Source organism: Mustela lutreola, chromosome 11 (genome assembly GCF_030435805.1).
Source record: "Mustela lutreola isolate mMusLut2 chromosome 11, mMusLut2.pri, whole genome shotgun sequence".
NCBI lineage: Eukaryota > Metazoa > Chordata > Mammalia > Carnivora > Mustelidae > Mustela > Mustela lutreola.
In genome coordinates, this window is record NC_081300.1 from 52,729,224 (window position 1) to 52,748,297 (window position 19,074).

The 19,074-nt window shown below is 38.9% G+C and overlaps 1 long non-coding RNA gene across 1 annotated transcript; it reads right to left on the bottom strand.

Moving 5' to 3' along the window:
- Positions 1–199: 199 nt before the first annotated feature.
- LOC131811743 (uncharacterized) lies at positions 200–18,294 on the bottom strand. The gene is made up of 3 exons (XR_009346097.1): positions 18,229–18,294; positions 1,235–1,391; positions 200–339 (listed from the first exon to the last, which is right to left on the bottom strand). It is a non-coding gene; the product is annotated as an uncharacterized LOC131811743 (long non-coding RNA).
- Between the last annotated feature and the right edge of the window lie 780 nt (positions 18,295–19,074).

Sequence of the window (19,074 nt, forward strand, 5' to 3'; positions counted from 1 at the left end):
AGATATACTGATTGCTTTTTCTGTCTTTAGCTAAGTCCTATGAGAGGGATGAGTCCAGACAAGAGTTAGGTCTGAAAGCAGAGTAAAATGGAATACATTTCCACTAAGGATGTTTAGTAAAATCTTTCTCATGTGCTCTTTACCAGTCAACAGGAGCCGGCCAGATTAATAAAGTTTGGTTGCTTTCCTACCTAAGCCAGTTGCTTCACATGGCTTCAGGTGATATCCATCATAATATTTTGAGAGTGGATAGGAGCCATGTACCAGCCAGTGAGTAAAAGAGGAGGCTCTTCAGGCCTTCCAGACACCATGTGTGGTTGTGGTTACTTGATCGAGGAGCTGAGTGGAAGGAAATATACCAGAAATATATTAAGAATCCACAAGACTGATCTTCAAGAACTTATAATTCTTCAACCCCTAAAGCAATCCCCAGGGCCCCCACAACTGAACCTAGGCAGGAACATACACTTCAAAACCATTTCAGATGTGGTCATGAAGGATAACTGATTGAAAAATCTTCCAGAGGCAGAGCCAAAAGCAGAGCGGGAATGGGGAAACAAACTAACGGGAAACAAACTTTACTGCCAGCGCAGGGAGCCTTTCACCTTAGCATGCATTACACCATTGCCGTAGGGCAATGATTGCTGTTTTTCTTTCCCTCTTTTTCTGAAAGAGGATTCTTATAATCCCATTCCTAATTCACCACTGTTTTTGGTGAGTGGAGGTGGGGAGGACAGATAACTTGTTTTTCAGAAGATGCTCACATGAAAGAGTCACAGAGTATCCTGATGGAGGAATGTATGTCACAGAGATCCTAGATTTTGAACTGAGTGAAATGGTCAGATGGGATTTTGTATTGTTTCACTTGAATGTGGGACAAGTGTGTTTTATCTATAGGAAGAAGGCTGAACATGTATAATTGGCTCATCAGGGGGCTGGGCTATATGCATTTCCCCCACTTCCTCTAGCAACAGAATTATCAAATTTTAGATTAGCACATGGCCAGTCAGCCAAAGGCTGTATTTCTCAACCTCCTTAGCAGCTGGGTTTGACTATGTGACTTGGTTCTAGTTCATGGGGTGTGAGAATTCATACATACCATACATTCTTAAGCTATTAAAAGAAATAGGCATGCTTGCCCTGTTCCTTTCTCTCTCTCCAGGGTCTGAAGAGGTGATAGGTGGCAAGAGCTAAAGCAAGCATCTCAGATTACAAGAGAGCAGCCACAGGGTACCTGGGTGGCTCAGCTGGTTGACTCTTAATTTTGGCTCAGGTGATGATCTCAGGGTCCTGGGATCATGCTCTGTGTTCAGCTCCTTTCTTAGTGGGGAGTCTGCTGGAGATTTCTCTTTGTCCCTCTCCCTCTGCTCAGGGCCTCTTGGGCTCTCTCTCTAAAATAAATAAATACATTGTTAAAAGAAAAAAGAAAAAAAAAAAAAAAACGAGAGTGCAGCCAGGGTGGAGCCACAAAATAGAAGGTTAAGTGAGGTGACCCTCAGCACCTCAGAGCTGCCATATTACCCCCCTGAAATGCTTATATTCAGACTGACATAGAGAGAAATAAAGTTCTTTCTTATTTATTTGGGCCTTTGTTAAAACAATGAAAGCTTATAACCTAATTAATGCAGGTTTATGTTCAGGTATCATCTCATTACATTGTACCTCTTTTTCTTAATTGTAATTCTTTTTATTATAAGTAGCCAATCAGTAATAATATGAAAAGTATCTGGGAGAAATAATATGTAACAAGTTTACTCTAATCCAAGGACTGGAAGTTCAACCAACCCTTGCAGGATCTAAAACAGGAATTAGAGAAGATATCAGGAAAATGGGGTTATTCTCACCTCTGCTTCTATAGAGCAGATTTTCTCTACATGGGTTGGTATATGACCCAATATAATTGAACTGGCTCCAACTTTACTTCATTTCCTAACAGAGACAGAATGACACCACCTTTCTGATTCCAGAGTTCCCACGATAGGGAATCTGGCCCAGCTTTGGCTAGGGTCTACTTTAATCAGGCATCCTATAGACTGGTATTAGAGAAGAAAGTTCTTAGAAAAGGTTGGTGTCAGCTTCATAGATAACCTATGGGTCTAATATATAATTAATTTATGTTTCTATCTTCTGCATTATATTTTGTTGTGAGTTGTAAAGAAATAGGAACACCTATTCATTACTGGTAGAAATGCAAATTTGCATTGTGAAGTGGAATTTGGCAACATTTAACAAAACCACACGTGTTTGACACAGCAACTGCACTTCTAGGAAGTTGTCCTCGGGAAACATCTTCAATACTATGAAAATATAAAATACATATGCACAAGACTGTTCACTACCAAAAAAACAAACAAACAAACAAACAACAAAAAAAACCTGTTCACTGCAAAGTTGTTTGTAACAGCAGTCTAAATGTCCAAACATAAGAAAGTAATTCAAGTATGGTGCATCCATACTATGGAGTACTATGGAACCATTAAAAAATAAATAAATAAATAAAGTTGATCTCTATAAACTGATATGGAGAGATTTCCAGAACATATTTCTTTTTTTTTTTTTAAGATTTTATTTATTTATTTGACAGACAGAGATCACAAGTAGGCAGAGAGGCAGGCAGAGAGAGAGAAAAGGGGAAGCAGGCTCCCTGCTGAGCAGAGAGCCCCATGTGGGGCTCAATTCAAGGACCCTGGGATCCTGAGCCGAAGACAGAGGCTTTAACCCACTGAGTCACCCAGGTGCCCCCAGAATATATTTCTTAAGTGAAAAAAGGAAAATACAAAAAATATCTATGGCAGTCCACGAAATGAAGTCCACAACCTGAGAGTCCCTGAGATTTTCTGTGAAGTCAAACTCTTTTCCTCATATTACTTACAAAGTCATCACTTGTCTTTTTTCACTATGTTGGCATCTCACTGATGGTACAAAAACAATCAGGGTAAAACTACTGGGGCCACTGTAAACCAAGCTTGTGACAAGGACACTTTACTACAACATACTCTTGGGCAGGGGTGGGGGAGACAATTTCACCTTGATGAAGCAGTAAAATTCGGTAATTTTATTTATTTTTATTTTTTAAAGATTTTACTTATTTATTTGACAGAGAGAGACACAGTGAGAAAGGGAACAAAAGCCCGGAGAGTGGGAGAGGAAGAAGCAAGTTTCTAGCTGAGCAGGGAGCCCGATGCAGAGCTCAATCTCAGGACCCCGGGATCACGACCTGAGCTGAAGGCAGATACTTAACAACTGAGCCAATTCAGGTTCCCCTAAAATTGGTAATTTTATTGAAACTTGACCCTAAGGACATGTCTTTTCAATATTTTGTGTGACTAAAGGGGAAATATACATGAATTACTTCTGATGCACACAGAGTGTGATGGTTATCTCAAGGAAAAGTATTTCTGCTGTTGTCTGAGTTACAAGCTGAACTAGCCACTTTTTCATGGAACACTATTTCTACTTGAAAGAACAAATGACAGACAAACTATTGTTATTCAGACATGGATATCTGATAGTTTTGTTTCGTTTTGTTTTCTCAGAAATGACTGAAGTGAACTTATTTCTTCAAGCAAAACAACTGATAGTATATATTACTAGTGGTAAAATTCAAACTCAAGTCAAAATTAGAATTTTGAAAAAGTCCCACCCACTACCATGGGGTTTTCAGCGTACTAATTTCAGCTTAAAGATTTTTCTGATGAATTCAGAGATGATATTAAATCAAACAATTTTTTATTCATTCTATACAATGCAATGTATCAACATTTGGGAGATCCATATATTTAAGTGAACCATAATTTTCCAAATGACTAAAGCATGATGGTACAAAATCATGCATGGTTAAAAAATACTGTTGGGGCACCTGGGTGGCTCAGTCGGTTAAGTGGCTGCCTTCAGCTCAGGTCATAATCCTAGGGTCCTGGGATCAAGCTCAACATCAGGCTCTTTGCTCAGGGGGAAGTGTGCTTCTCCCCTACCTGACATTTCACCTCCTTATGCTTGCTCTCTGTCTCTCTTGCTCGCCCTCTCTGTGTCATATAAATAAGTAAAAGCCTTAAAAAAAAATTCTGTCAAAGTATAAAGTAGATCCATAGATTTTAAGGTAAGAGAATTTTTTTTTTAATGTAAGAGGATTTTTAAAAGTTCACTGATAATGGCTTCAGATTCCACAAGGCAACTAACTTTTAAGAAACTATCACTATTGTGTTTTAAAGTAATATCAAAGAACATGCACAATACTTGAAAAGACTGTTAAAACACTCTTCCCTTTTCCAAAGACATGTCTATTTGAGGCTAGCTTTTCTTTTCATGCTTCTATCAAAACAATATAACTGTAGGAGATCACTTGAAGAAGCAGAAAGAGAATTCAGCTGTATTCTATTAAGGCAGACATTAAAGAGATTTGCAAAAAAAAAAAAAGTAAAACAATGCCACCTTCTTTCTGTTTTTTTATTTGAGAACATGGAGTAATTTTTCACAAAAATGTAATGTGTTTACATTTCAGGAGCTTATTATTGTTAATTTTAATTGAACTAGTAAATGTTTTAATAATTTCCCAGATTTTAATTTCTGATGTAGTAAATATAATGGATACTACCCACATAAACAAAAGCTCTTTGCTTCTTCAATAATTTTTAATAACGCAAAGAGACCCTGATATTAAAAAGTTTGAGAACTGGTTATCTATAGTATACTATCATATAATAAAGAAATATACATATATCTACTTATTTTTTTGCAAAAAGAAACACAGGAAGGAAACACTAGAAATTAATAGTCTTGGTTACCTAGAGGAGTTACCTACATGGTGGGAGGAACTTACAGGACTGACCCTTCATTAGGTAAATCTTATACTTAGTATTGACTTTGGAACCACGCTACTGTTTTTGTGTCTTTTTAAGATTTTATTTATCTTGACAGAGAGAGAGAACACAAGTAGGAGGAGTGGCAGAGGGAGAAAGAGAAGCAGACTCGCTGCTGAGTAGGGAGCCTTGCATAGGTTTCAATCCCAGGCCTCTGGGTTCATGACCTGAGCCAAAGGCAGATGTCTAACTGACTGAGTCACCCAGGTGCCCCAACGCTACTGTTTTAAATACGAAAAAATTATGATAAAATCAAAAGAATATGGGGCAACCATAAAATAGAATATAAAAATAAACCTAAATGCATTTAAAAAGAATAAGTCACATTGAACAGGATGGAATGAAGAACTAACTCAAGTAACTTTTGAACATAGTATTTTGACCTTATACCCTCAGACTATAGAAAAAAAATGAATTATAATAGTAGGTTTATTCTTTACAGAGGTGTGGTTGATATATTCTAGAATTGAACATGTGATAATTGCTTAAGAGTAAGGTGACACAGTTTCTCCCTGTCAGAGAAGAGAGTTACAACTACGAAAACCAGGAAGACTGAAATGAGTCTTGCGGTATCGGACTGAAACCATGAACTCATGGTTTTCAGCATATGGTTACAGGTGTGTGTGTGTACACACATGTCCACCTCTACCCTCTCTGACAGGTCCTAAAAGTAATGATACTCCAGTAGTTATAAACACACCTAGAGCCCAGGTCTTGGTTTCTAAATACCTTCTCTACTGAAAGTAATTAGCATTTCTTGGAGAAATAATTGGTATCAAAGCTAGAACAGGAAAATCCGTATGAGTCTGGAACATTTTCCCATGCCAGAAAAGAAAAGTCCTCAAAAAATGACAGAGTCAAGTCAAAAGGATATGGGAGTCAGTTTGAGGTGCTCCCACTGGCCAAATATGAGACCATTTGAGCATCAAGATAACAGCGATTGGTTATAACCCACTGAATAGGATTTCACAAACCTATACTGATATAAATACACAAGCAAACAAACAAATGGGGAAGGAGCAGCTCTCAGTAGAACAGTAGTAGAAGGCTAATATTAATAGAATGCCAACAAATAAATGCAAAAGAAATGGTGTTAGAAACTGGTAAATAAGGGGGTGCCTGGGTGGCTCAGATGGTTCCGCGTCTGCTTTCGGCTCCAGGTCCTGAGACTGAGCCCCACGTTGGGCTCCCAGCTCAACAGGGAGTTTGCTTCTCCCTCCCCACCCCGCCTCTCCCCCTGCTTGTGCTCTCTCTATCTCCCTCTCAAATGAATCAATAAAATCTAAAAAAAAAAAAAGAAGAAGAAGAAGAAGAAGCTGGTAAATATGATGGTTATATTTGATTCAAGCTAGAATCACAGTGGATTGACACCACCTTAACCAAGTAATTAAAATTAGTATTACCAGTAAGGGGACAAGTCAATATTGAAATCCTAGTGCCACCTAATCACCTAATACAATGTACTGAGAAAGGCATAATGTCACTTTTGCGATATATCTATCAAAAATGCACAGCGCTATCTAATTATGAAAAAAGGTGAGGCAATGCCAGAGTGTGCTATTGTAAAATAACAGGACTTACTCTTCAAAAATGGCAAGGTTATAAATGACAAAAACCATCTGTTCCAGATGAAAGGATACTGAGTAAACATACGTGTAATTCTAGATTGGGTCTTAGCCTAGAAATTTTTGCTTCTTATGAAAAACATTCTTTGACAACTGGCAAACTATGAATCTGGTCCGTATTTAGGGTAATAGCATTATATCAATATTAGTTCCCTCATTTTTTCTTAAAGACCCATTTATTCCTTTGAGAAAGAGACAAGGTAGAGGGAGAGAGAGGGGAGGAAGAGAGAATCCTCAAGCAGATTTCCCATCAAGTGCAGAGCCTGATGTAGGGCTCAATCCCAGGACCCTGAGATCACACCCCAAGTCAAAACCAAGAGCCGGCCACCCAACTGACTGAGCCACCCAGGTGTCCCATTAGTTTCCTAAGTTTGATCATTGCATAATGTAAGGGGATGTCCTTGTTGTTAAGAAATAAACACGTGGGGGGTGGCTGGGTGGCTCAGTGGGTTAAGCCGCTGCCTTTGGCTCAGGTCATGATCTCAGGGTCCTGGGATTGAGCCCCGCATCGGGCTCTCTGCTCAGCAGGGAGTCTGCTTTCCCTTCTCTCTCTGCCTACCTGTGATCTCAATTTCTCTGTAAAATAAATAAATAAAACCTAAAAAAAAAAAAGAAAAGAAAAGAAATAAACACGTGGGCGCCTGGGTGGCTCAGTGGGTTAAAGCCTCTGCCTTCGGCTTGGATCATGATCCCAGGGTCCTGGAATCAAGTCCATCATTGGGCTCTCTGCTCAGTGGGGAGCCTGCTCCCCCACCCCCATCTCTCTGCCTGCCTCTCTGTCTACCTGCGATCTCTCTCTATCAAATAAATAAATAAATAATCTTTAAAAAAAAAAAAAAGAAGAAGAAATAAACATGCAAGTACTTTGAGCTCAAGGGGGCAACACAACCTGAAACTTATTCTCAATTGATGAAAGAAAAAAGGGACATATCTGTGGGAAATGATTTTGTGTGTGTGTGTGTGTGTGTGTGTATAAAATGAACCAAACCTGAAGAATCTGGGTGGTGAAGCGTATATGGGAGTTATTTGTACTATTCTAACCACTTTTTTGTAAAGTCAAAAGTATGTTTAAAAAAATCACAAAACAAAAATAAATGAGAAAATAAGGATATTCAGACACAAGCTCTAACATGGATGGAACTTAAAGACATTATACTCTGTAGATTAAGTCTCAAAAGCACAAATACTGTATGATTTAACTTATCTGAGGGACCTATAGCAGTAGTCATAGAGACAGAAAGTAATAGAGAGGTTGTGAGGGGCTAGGGAGAAGGAGGAACAGAGAGTTAGTGTTCAGTGGGTAGAAACTTTCAGTTTAGGGTCATGAGAAAGGTTCTAGTGCTGGAGATGGTAGCCCAGCATAGTAAAGGGGCTTAATGCCACAGAACTGTACACTCAAAAGGGTACCCTGTACCATTTTGCATTATGTATAATTTACCACACATACAAAAAAAAAGTAAATGAAGGTTGACAGCCCCAGATTTCTACTTTAACCCTACAATACCAGCGCTGCTTCCCCAGAACTGATTACAAACTGCAGATTCTTTCAACAAAACATTTAAGGAACAGCCTCCTTCCAGACCAGAGGTCTTGTAACATCCTGACGATCACAGTAAGAAATGGCCTATTTAAGTAATAGTTAAGAGCTGGCTCAGGAAGTAATCTCAGTCACTGGAGTAATGAGCCAACAGCCCATCTGCAGGCATCCCAAGGGCGGTGACCAAAAAACCAAGCATCCTGCAAGCCTTTGCCTGTTGCACCCTTTGACCTCTGCCATATGAAAAGGAAAATTAAAGCGAATTGAAACGGCTGACTTGTCTGAGTTCTGGCACTGGCTTGGCCCAAAGTAGGCCCACATTCTCATCTAGGTTATTCATTATTCTTTTATAGTATCAACAGTGGTAAAGTGTCTTCCATACTTGAAGTACTTGTAGTAGTTGCCTGTACAGCATCAAATATCAAGGTGCCATAAATCTTGTCTTATTTTTTAGAAACTTCGAGTACCATGTGAAAAAAATCATTTCCCTTTTTCACAGCTACAGTGACATTTCAGGCCTTCCATCTTTATTTATTTATTTTTTCCCAAGCCTTCGATTTTTTAAAACCCCTTTAACCAGACTCTTTGCCTCTAATTCATTCTGGAGAAAATGGCAAACTTTGTCCTCCAAAAGTATTGCCAAAGAGTCACCATTCCCTACAGAAGAAGGCCCCATACCCCACCCACCTCAGCCTAGCAGTTTGACCTCAATATGTCTTTTAAGGTTTACCTTCCTTGTATCTGCCAAATTAGACCACTGAACCTTAGAATGAATCCCCCAAAGAGTACACCCATTTTCAAGACTTTAAATATACATTGGTGAGTTGTTCTCTCACCAGCTTTGAACACGAGATTTCCTTTTTTTCAAAACCTTGCCAATTCTACTTCCTTCAGCTTTTAGAATTCACTAAACAACGTCTTTTTTCCTCCTTTGAACTCCTGGGCACATTCGTCTATTGTTCTTTGCTTACTTAATTTTCACAACAGCCAGCTTCACACTGTACACATAGTGAGCACTCAAGAATATTTGTCAATATTTGCCAAGTGACTTAATATCACTATTTCATTCATGCATAACCTCTCATTGTACCTAGAACCTGAGGCCAAGGTCTTTTCTTTAACTAAAAAAAATAACACCTACTATTTTTTGTGATGATAAAAGGTAAGTCCAAGCTCACTGCAGGAAAAGCTACAAGAGGGCCCCTGGGTGGCTCAGTTGGTTAAGCATCTGCCTTTGGCTTTGGTCATGATCCTACTAGGGTCCTGGGATAAGCCCCGCAGTGGGCTCCTGGCTCCTTCTGCTTGCCCTCCCCCTGCTCTCTCTGTCACTCTCAAATATTCGAATAAAGTCAGGAAGGAAGGAAAATAAAACCTGCAAGAGAGAGGGGAGGCATAATCTCACAACTTGGACACTGACACTATTTTACATTGAGAGTGACGGACTTAAGGCAACAGATAAAGCTGAATTCTAGACATACACAATTTTATTTTTGTTTTGTTTCTGTGGACATTGAAATTGTGTCTGGAGTGGATGAAGGTTAGAGTGTAGATCTAGAGGACCCCAGCTAAAAGAATATAAATCTCCAATTTCCTTGACCTGGAAGAAAGAATACAAACTCCTGAAAGTCCTCCAAGCTTTCTGGGCTTTATTTCTCAGAACAATCTGCAGCTTGGACAACTGCTCTGTGTGAGTTGCGGGCATAGGGATGGAGGGGAGGCCTCTAATCCTACAGCTAATCAGCTAATCGATGAGGAATGAATGTCAACTTCCCATTCCAGCATTGAAGGTTTTTTTTTTCCCAGCTTAGACAGCCTGTTACCAGATAAGGATTCTTTAACAGTAACTTCATTAAACTTTCTTTTCACGGCTTGAAGTTGCACAAACTAAATTTGTGTTATTATTCTCCCTGGATCAGAGTTTTTTGTGTTTTTCATGCAAGTTACAATTTATAAAATAAAATACAGATTTTGGAGAAATGGGAAAAGCAAGTGTACATTTAAGTTCTATTAGAGAGAAGACTTTTCCTAAATAATATCATTAGTATGGAAAACAGAGACTTTATTTTATGAATTGAATTTCAACTACAAAGAAGCCTGTATCTCAGACTGTGGCGCGAGGGGGGGGGGGTCTCAAGAATTCTTGGAGGCTCAACAAAATGTCGACAGAAGGCAAAGCACTGTGCTTACAGAATCATTAATCTGTTTAGAAAATGCACTTTGTAATCAGACAAATACAAAGTGACAAGTGACTGATGAAGGAGAAGTTTGTGTAGGCTTTTTCCTATATTCTTTCCCATAAAAAGGCTGGTAGGTGAACATATGATTTTATTAGATGAAAACAAAGTGAACCTAACTCAAGAAATCTAGACCCTTTTGTGAAACGGTTGTTTTGTTTAGTTTTTAAAACTTAGTTTTAAAACTAAGGGGCGCCATGACTGACTCTTCATCCCAGGGTTGTGAGTTTGAGCCCCCACACTGGGCGTGGGGCCGACTTAAAATTTAAAAATAAATAAAATAAAATAAAAATAAATGGGATTCTTGTGAAGTACAAAATATTTAGAACTCACCAATTTCTGATTTCTAGCGAGGGATAATGTGTCCAAGAATTATGAGACAGACAGAAAGAGAAGGAAGGAGGCAAAGGAGAAAGGTGGGGGGGGGGGGGGGTTAAAAACAGTTCAGCTACTTGAAATTCTACTTTTTTCAAACTTTATGGTCAGATTGTCATGATTCTACCCTGTGGAATAAGACCTGGGTGTGTTTTCATGTTACCATCTGGCTGCACTGGCTGAAAACAACTCCACACTAGACGTATCAAATCTTTCTAGACTTTCCTCCCCCATCTCCCTATTCTTGTCTCTCACATACACAGGACACACCCAAGGAGGAAATAATTGCCTTAAACACCTTTGTAGCCATTAGTTTTTTAAACGTAATTTATTTCTTTACGGCCAGTACTGTAAAACAGTAGTTCTAGAGATCTCAAAGTGAGATACTGATTCGATGAACATGTTGCCTGAACCAAAAAAAAATCAGAGGACACGTGGTCTGACTGTTCAACTAGGAGAAATGGCAATAACTATTTGAAGATAGAATTGTCCAAAAAAGAAAATTTACCTCAGTTATGGCCCTAAAAGAGGCGAGGAGAACTAACAGCCTTAAAATGCTACCTACAGATAAGATGTAATTGTTTTCCCTGGCAAGAAGAAAATGTTTAATGATAGCAAAAGAAATAACTAGAAAGGAAGGTACAACAGGGCATCATTCTGGGACTTCTTCTTAGCCCCCTTAGAACACGAACCACTTAGACTAGGGAATGAAGAGTTACCAGCCAGAACATTAACTGTAAGAGCTTATCCAGAAATGATATGATGTCTGGTATTTGCTTCAAAACAATACAGGAGAGAAGGGAGTACGTGAGTATGAAGTCAGAGCGGCCTTGGGCTGATAACTGTTGCATCTAAGTGATGGGGATGTGAGGATTCATTATACTAGGATCTCCATATTAGATATTTAAATTTTTCCGTAATAAAAAGTAAAAAAGCAAAACAAAGAAAGACATTCTAGGCATGACAAGAGTCTTTGTTTCTGAGGTCACCTGGCTATTTTTAAGATCTTTTAAAAAACTGTATTCGGGACTAGTACACTTGAGTGTGGACTGTTGCCAAGCACAAACAGAAGGGGAGAGAAAAACAGGGACTGATTCAAACATTTATTTCACCTTGAACAGGAGACCTGATCATCTACCCTGTAAATGTGTTGCTGAGGACAGCTCCCAAAACGGGTTGGAAAAATAAAATAAAAATATATCTAAGTTTTAAAAATAAAGTATATCCAAGTAGCTTGGACATGAGGATGTTTTCCTGCCTTTTATGGTAATATGGGAGAGTTGTTTTGGCTTTTTCATGACATCCTGTGGAGGCCTGCTGAACACTTCAGGAGATAACAGATTGTTCCCTTGTTCCCAAATATGCCAGAAGAGAAAGCCTTGACTTAAATGTTCCATGCCTTTCAGGGGATATGCTGACTCCCTCCCTCCACTGATAGCATGTATGAATTTGTTTTGTGGGAAAGCATCTTGCCCTATTTTTACATGTTGGAATACTTGGCCAAATTTTCTATAAAAATTACCTGCATTGGGATTAACCTTTCTAATTTTGTAGATTTGGTCATCTAGTTCAACAATGTAAATGGTTTGACAGCCTTTGTTATTGTGTCCTGAAAAAGGCAATGAATAATGAGCTCCCAGGGTGTCACTGGGGGGTTATTCTCACTTGCTAATGATTAACCACCCATGGCTCCTGGCCTGCAGAGCCAGACTTAAAGGCCCCAAATACAACTTCATACTTCTATTTTAGATCCCTGCTTATTTTTTATATAGGAGCTTTAAAAATCCCCTCAAACTCAAGCCAGGACAAAACCTCAATGTCCAATAAATGGGGAGTGGTACATAAATTATATCCCCAGTTGTAATGGACTATTATTTGGTCATTAAAAATGATGATGATGGACATGTTTCCAAGAAATGTTAAAAGAAGTTCTTAAGAGAAAAGGGAAATAACACAGGTCAGAAACTCAGACCTACATAAAGGAAGAGCACAGAAGGAGTAAATGATGATAAAATAAAATGATGCAGGCCCCCTGCACCAGCCTATAATGGGGTACTTGCCTCTCTAACTCCATTTCACCTCTCTCTCTCTTCTCAGACTTGCACAAAAAAGTACAAGATGAAAAAAAGTAAAAGCCCCTTTATTGTGCATCTTATTCCCTTCCTTTTCTTCCTTCCAAAAGTAGCCATTGTGAATATTTCCTTGAGTTAATATTTGAGTTTCATTCCCAAAAATATAGGCATAAAATATTTTACACAAAAGGGATAATTGTTCTGTACCCTGCTTTAAAAGACCTTATCAATATATAATTAATCTTTAATATATTAACCTTATCATTATATATTATTAATTAGTCTAATATACTATTTTTTAAATTTTTTAAACATTTTATTTATTTGACAGAGAGAGACAGCAGGAGAGGGAACACAAGCAGGGGGAGTGCTTGAGGGAGAAGCAGGCTCCCCACTGAGCAAGGAGCCCTTTGTGTGGCTGGATCCCAACACTCGGGGATCCCTACCTGAGCCAAAAGCAGATGCTTAATGACTGAGTCACCCAGGTGACCCTAATTTACTATTTTTGTTCTAATGACTGCTACATGGGTTTTCATGGGTTTTTAAATCCAGATTCCTTTTTTTGGGGGGGGGGGGTGTGAACTGCCTACCTACAGACTTTGCCTAACTTTTTAAACACAGAGCTCTTCTTTTTTATAGTCTGTAGGAGTTCTTCATAAATTAGATAAATTGGTCTTGTGCCTCACATATGCTGCAAGTATTTTTTCCCACTTTCTTGGCTTTTGGAAAATGTATGGTGTTTTTCCTCAAAGTTCTTTGAAGACACAAAATGTTTATAAATGTTTATATCTTTTATTGTCTCTTGATTTTATGAGCTGATTAGAGAGGCCTCCCTCACTCCAAGATCATATCTATGTCTTCTTTCAGAACAGGCTGTGTCAACCTTGGCACTATAGGCTCCGTGGGCAGGATAATTTTTGTGTGGTCCGTCCTAGGCATGATAGAACGCTCAGCGGCATCCCCAGCCCCTATCCACTAGATGCCCAGTAGCATCCCCCTCCTCTCAGGTTAAGCTCACCAAACATGTTTCCAGAAGATTGTCCTCTGTAAAGAAAAATCACCACATGCATAGGGTCCATATGCCTTGACAACCACTGTTTTAGAACATGCATAAGTGCCTTTTTAATTACTTTAACATTTTAATCTTTATTCTATCTATCTATCTATCTATCTATTTATTTATTTATTTTAAAGATTTTTGTTTTTATGTAATCTCCACAGCCAACACAGGGCTCAAACCCATAACCCGGAGATCAAGTATCACATGCTCTATTGACTGAGTCAGTCAGGCACAGCATTTTAATCTTTGATTCAGGTGAATTTTATTTCTGTTAAAGAAGTGAGATTGAGACCCAGCTTTATTTTTAACTATGAGTAGTCAACTGTCCCAATTCAATTTACCCCTGCTCTGAAAAGACACCTTTGCCAAAAATCTAAATCTCCATATATAATCTAATGTGTCTCATTGTTCTTTGTTTTCTCTTCCTTTTTCTCTTGGTACAAAACTTTTACATTTTAATTATTATCAACTTCTAAATATACTTTAGGGGCATCTGGCTGACTCAGTCAGTGGGACATGTGACCCTTGACCTCCTGCTGTTAAGTACAAGCCCCACGTTGGGTAAGAGATAACTTAAAAATAAAACCTTTAAAAATATAATATACTTTGATACTTGGAGGGGCTTCCCCTGCCCTCTTTCATCCCCAGTGCTTCTCTTTCAGAATTTCCCTGCCTACAGTAAACTCTTTAATTTTGATGAACTGTGGCAATTTTTAGAAATCCTGTTGGTATTTTAATGGAAGTTGCTTTAAATTTAAAGATTGATTTGGGGAAAATAAACATCTTTATGCCTTCACTACTGAATCTTGCTAGAAAGAATAAATTATATCTTTTATTTTACTTAAGTCTTCCTTTATGTCCCTCAGTAGGGTTTTAAAGTTTCCTTCATAAAACTCGCACATATTTCTTGTTAAATTTATTCCTAGATATTTCATCATTTTATTGCTATTATAAATGGGTCCTCCACAGCATTGGGAAGAGGTAATGGTGATAAATGGAAACATGCGAATGAATTAACCCCTTGACGAAAGGAGGAGAAAGGGAATAAGTTAAAAACAAACGGGTATGATATTCTGAAAGTCTTATTCTTGCTGCATAAATATGGTACTTATTCCAAATGATACATATTTTTTAAAAATGGACACATCGCCTCCCTGCATTCATTACTGGTTCACCTAACCTTGTTCCCTCAATGTTAATTCACTCCTTTTAATTCTTTGTCAGATGAACAAAAGCAGACTGTTTCTTGCTTACCTTTCTAAAAAAAAAGAAGAAAGAACAACATGCAAACAACCAATATAATAAAATATTTTACAAAAGTTATGAATCAGGAAAAAGAAGAATTAAAAATTGCCAATAAATACATTAAAATGTGCTCACCTTCTCAAACAAAGAAATGTGAACCTTACAAAAGTTAGGTGCCGTTTATTTGCCCAGGTGACTGACGAACTGAAATTGATTGTTAATATGTAAAGGCGTAGAGAAAGAGGTTTTCTCACATACTTTTGGTGTGATTTTTAAATACGTAAGATGATTTAGAGAGCCATTTGGCAAGATCTATGAAAAACACATACCTTTGACCCAGCCATTCCACTTCCCAGGGACCCTACAAATGTACTGAAGCCCCCAGACCTCTGTATAGGAGCTGACATTCTGTTGAGACACTAGTTTACAGTGAGGAGACGTTCCCTTGATTTGGATGGTGAGCCCATCCATGTTCTCTCAATTGTCAAGTATTTCAAATATAATTGGACTATCTTTTTGTGCTTAGTTACAAACTAGAACTATCTAAATACTCATCACTAAGCAAATTGTTACATAAGTGGAAAAAAGCAAACTACAGAATATAATTATTGTTTGGATCATTGTCTAGGGATTCAGAGTGACAGGACAAATTATTTAACCTCCCCAGACTCCAACAAGTTCATTTGTCAGATGGGGTAATAACAAGGAATACTTCTTAGGGTTGTTTTCCAGGAATAAATAAGACTAAATAAGTGAAATGTTTGGAAACTGGCTGGCATGTTATATTCAATAAATGTTGATTGTAATTATTGTAATCTTTTCATTAATGATTCTTACACTCTCATTTTATCTTCTTTCCTTTCCTTTCTTTCTTTCTTTCGCTTTCTTTTTTTTTTTTTTTTTTTTTTTTTTTTTTTTTTTTTTTTTTTTTTTTTTTTTTTTTTTTTTTTTTAAAGATTTTTATTTATTTATTTGACAGAGAGAAATCACAAGTAGATGGAGAGGCAGACAGAGAGAGAGAGGGAAGCAGGCTCTCCGCTGAGCAGAGAGCCCGATGCGGGACTCGATCCCAGGACTCTGAGATCATGACCTGAGCCGAAGGCAGCGGCTTAACCCACTGAGCCACCCAGGCGCCCTTTCTTTCGCTTTCTTTCTAGAAAGTTCTATACTCAACATGGGGCTTGAACTCACTACCTTAAGATCAGGAGTCACATGGTCTATCCACTGGGCCAGCCAGGTCTACCCACTTACCGTCTCATTTGCATACATTATTTTGTTTAATAAATATTTATTGAGTATCTATGATGTATGAGGCATTGTGCTAAGTGCATGAAAATTTTCATAATGATCATACATTTTAGAAGGGGATCAAAGGAAAATAAGTTAACAGTCAAATAAGCAAAATAATTAAAAATTGTGGTTATGGAAGAAATGAAGAAAGGGTTGAGCTGGATCAGTGGTTCTCAGCCAGACGTAATTCCTACCTCCCCATGCCACCACCACCATTTCCATCCCCTCTGGAGGACATCTGGCAATGTCTAGAGATGTTTGGTAGGGAGGGTACTACTGGCAAGTATTGGTTAGCAGTCAGGAATGCTGCTAAACCACGCACAGGACAGCCCCTGCAACAAAGAATTAGCCAGCCCCAAATGTTAACAGGGTTATGGCTGAGAAACCCTGAGCTAGGTGGTGACAGTGAGGGGTGAGAGGGGTACCTGAACTTAGGTCAGAAGGTCAGAACTTAGGTCAGAGACTTCTCTGGGGTGACATTTAGGCCAAATTTTGACTGGGGAAAAAGAGCCAGACTTGCAGCAAGTGGTGTGGGTCCAACCTGGGCACAGAGGACTTAAAAACAACAAATAACAATGAAAAATTCCTTATATTAGTGTGTAGTATACATATGCCCCCACAGAGAGTAAAGGGGGCAATTAGGAGGCCTTTACATTTTAGCTGTCTTGTTGAATTTTAGAGAATAGCTTTTTTTTTTTTTTTTAATTTAAAAATGGGGGCCAGGGGCTGGGTGGCTCAGTCCTTAAGCGTCAACCTTCAGCACAGGTCATGATCCCAAGGAGCCCTACACTGGGCTCCCTGCTCCACTGGAAGCGCTTCTCTCCCTCTCCCGCTGCTGTGTTCCTGCTCTATCTGCTATCTGCTCTCTCTGTGTCAAATAATAAATAAAATCTAAAAACAATAAATAAAATAAATAAAAATGGGGGAGGGGAGAGTATAAAAAGCAGACAGATGGAAGACAGCCTCTTGTAAAACTATAGGTAGATTTCAGAGAGGGAGATCTTAGAGCATGCCCCACCTGTTCAGGAGGCCCTGGTGTATCATCTGTGGTTAGGCTCTGCTCTTCATCACGTTCTACATCCAATGGACCTTCCCCCAAAGAATGACAGAGATCACCTGATTTAAAGCCAGATATCTATGTCCAATACTTGGTTTTATATCTTTTAGTTTTGTTGTATATGATGTGTTACTTATCTTGACTTTAAGGGGGAAAGAATAACCCACCTTACAGTTTGTGTATTAAATGAGATAATTTAAGGAAGTGTTTCATAAACTGGAAAACACAATATAGATACACGCTGTTGAGAATAAAAGGGAAAAGGCTGTGCTCAACTAATAATCTTTTTGCTTTGTTACCTTGATTCCAAACCCCCTCTAGGTAAAGAAAGATGAAGAATGGACTGAAGAGGGGGAAAGCCTGGGAAAGGAAGTGCAGGCCAAGAGGAAAGTGATTACAAACAGAAGTTGTAGCCCCAGTTACATTATTCATGCAACTAAGAGCAGGGAGAGTAATCCTGATGGGGTGGATAAAATCACCACAAGATGATTGTTATAGCCCAGGCCCTTGGAAAGACAATGGCCAGCTTCTCCAAAAGCAGCCCAAGAACCTCTGACCTGAGATGTCAAAAGTTGATTATGGAATTCTGGTGCAGTATTTGGAGCCCAGCAGTCTGCATATTTTATAAAAGTATCTGTTCTCCAGAGACTAGAAGCAAAAGGCATCCAGCCACTGTGTGAGTCATCATCCTTGCTGGATGGAAATCACTCTTTATCAATGGCTGTCCAGTAGATGGAGGAAATAAACACATTCTCTGATCACCTGAATATATATATAAAACTGCACACTGTACACACTTTCCTGGCTTATTTGCCTTTCTGTTTCTTGCTGAGTTTTTGCGTTGGAAGGGTTTGTAGGCTGTGGATTAACTTACCCAACTGTCTTTCTTGGCCCTGAGGCGGCTTCAAAAGATGACACCAAATGGAACTTTGTGTGCCTAGAGGGAAAAAATAAATAATGGTGAAAAACGTGTATCAGCGGTCTTCTCCAGCACCAAGCACCTTCTTTTACTCACATAATTTTCCAATTTAACGCTTATATGAATTCAGCAAGTAATATGTAGCAAAAGGGAATCTATAGCATTTCTTTTAGCAATGGAAGGAAACTCAAAAGTCATTGGATCAGTTTAATCGAGAAGCCCGGCCTGGGACATTAAGGGACTGACAGAGCCAGAACTGAAACTTGTTTTTCCACCTTGAGAAAAGCAAATAAACAAAAAATATCCTAAGCAATTGCGGGTTTTTTGAGCCCACTTGGTCGGCTTGTTTTCCTTCCCTGTGTTATGCAGACTCCAGGCACTCTCTTCCCAGAATGCAACAATCCAAAGCTCCAAACAAGTTTGAGACCAGCCTGAGGTGGGGGTGGGGGTGGGGTGGGGGTAGGGGAGAGCCCTACACGAGCCATCACACGAGATGATGCCGGTGTTCCTCTTTGGTGCATCTCGTCAGATTTAATAACAGCTTTGATATGATTCGCTTGAGCAAAAGGTGAGCATTGGCCGGATCAAGCCGGCCCTCCAGCGAGAGGTGTTCAGTTCGACTGTTTTCCTCCTCGCAATTTGAAAGAGGCTTTTAATTCTCCCCGCTCTTCCCTCTTCCCCTGTAAAGTTTGTTTTCTAGCTATGAAGTCGCTTCAATACTTGGTTTCCATGCCGGTTGCCTGAGAATCGCAATAATTAGCCAAGTTCGCTTAGACGAAAAAGATACCTTTGTGTACCTAA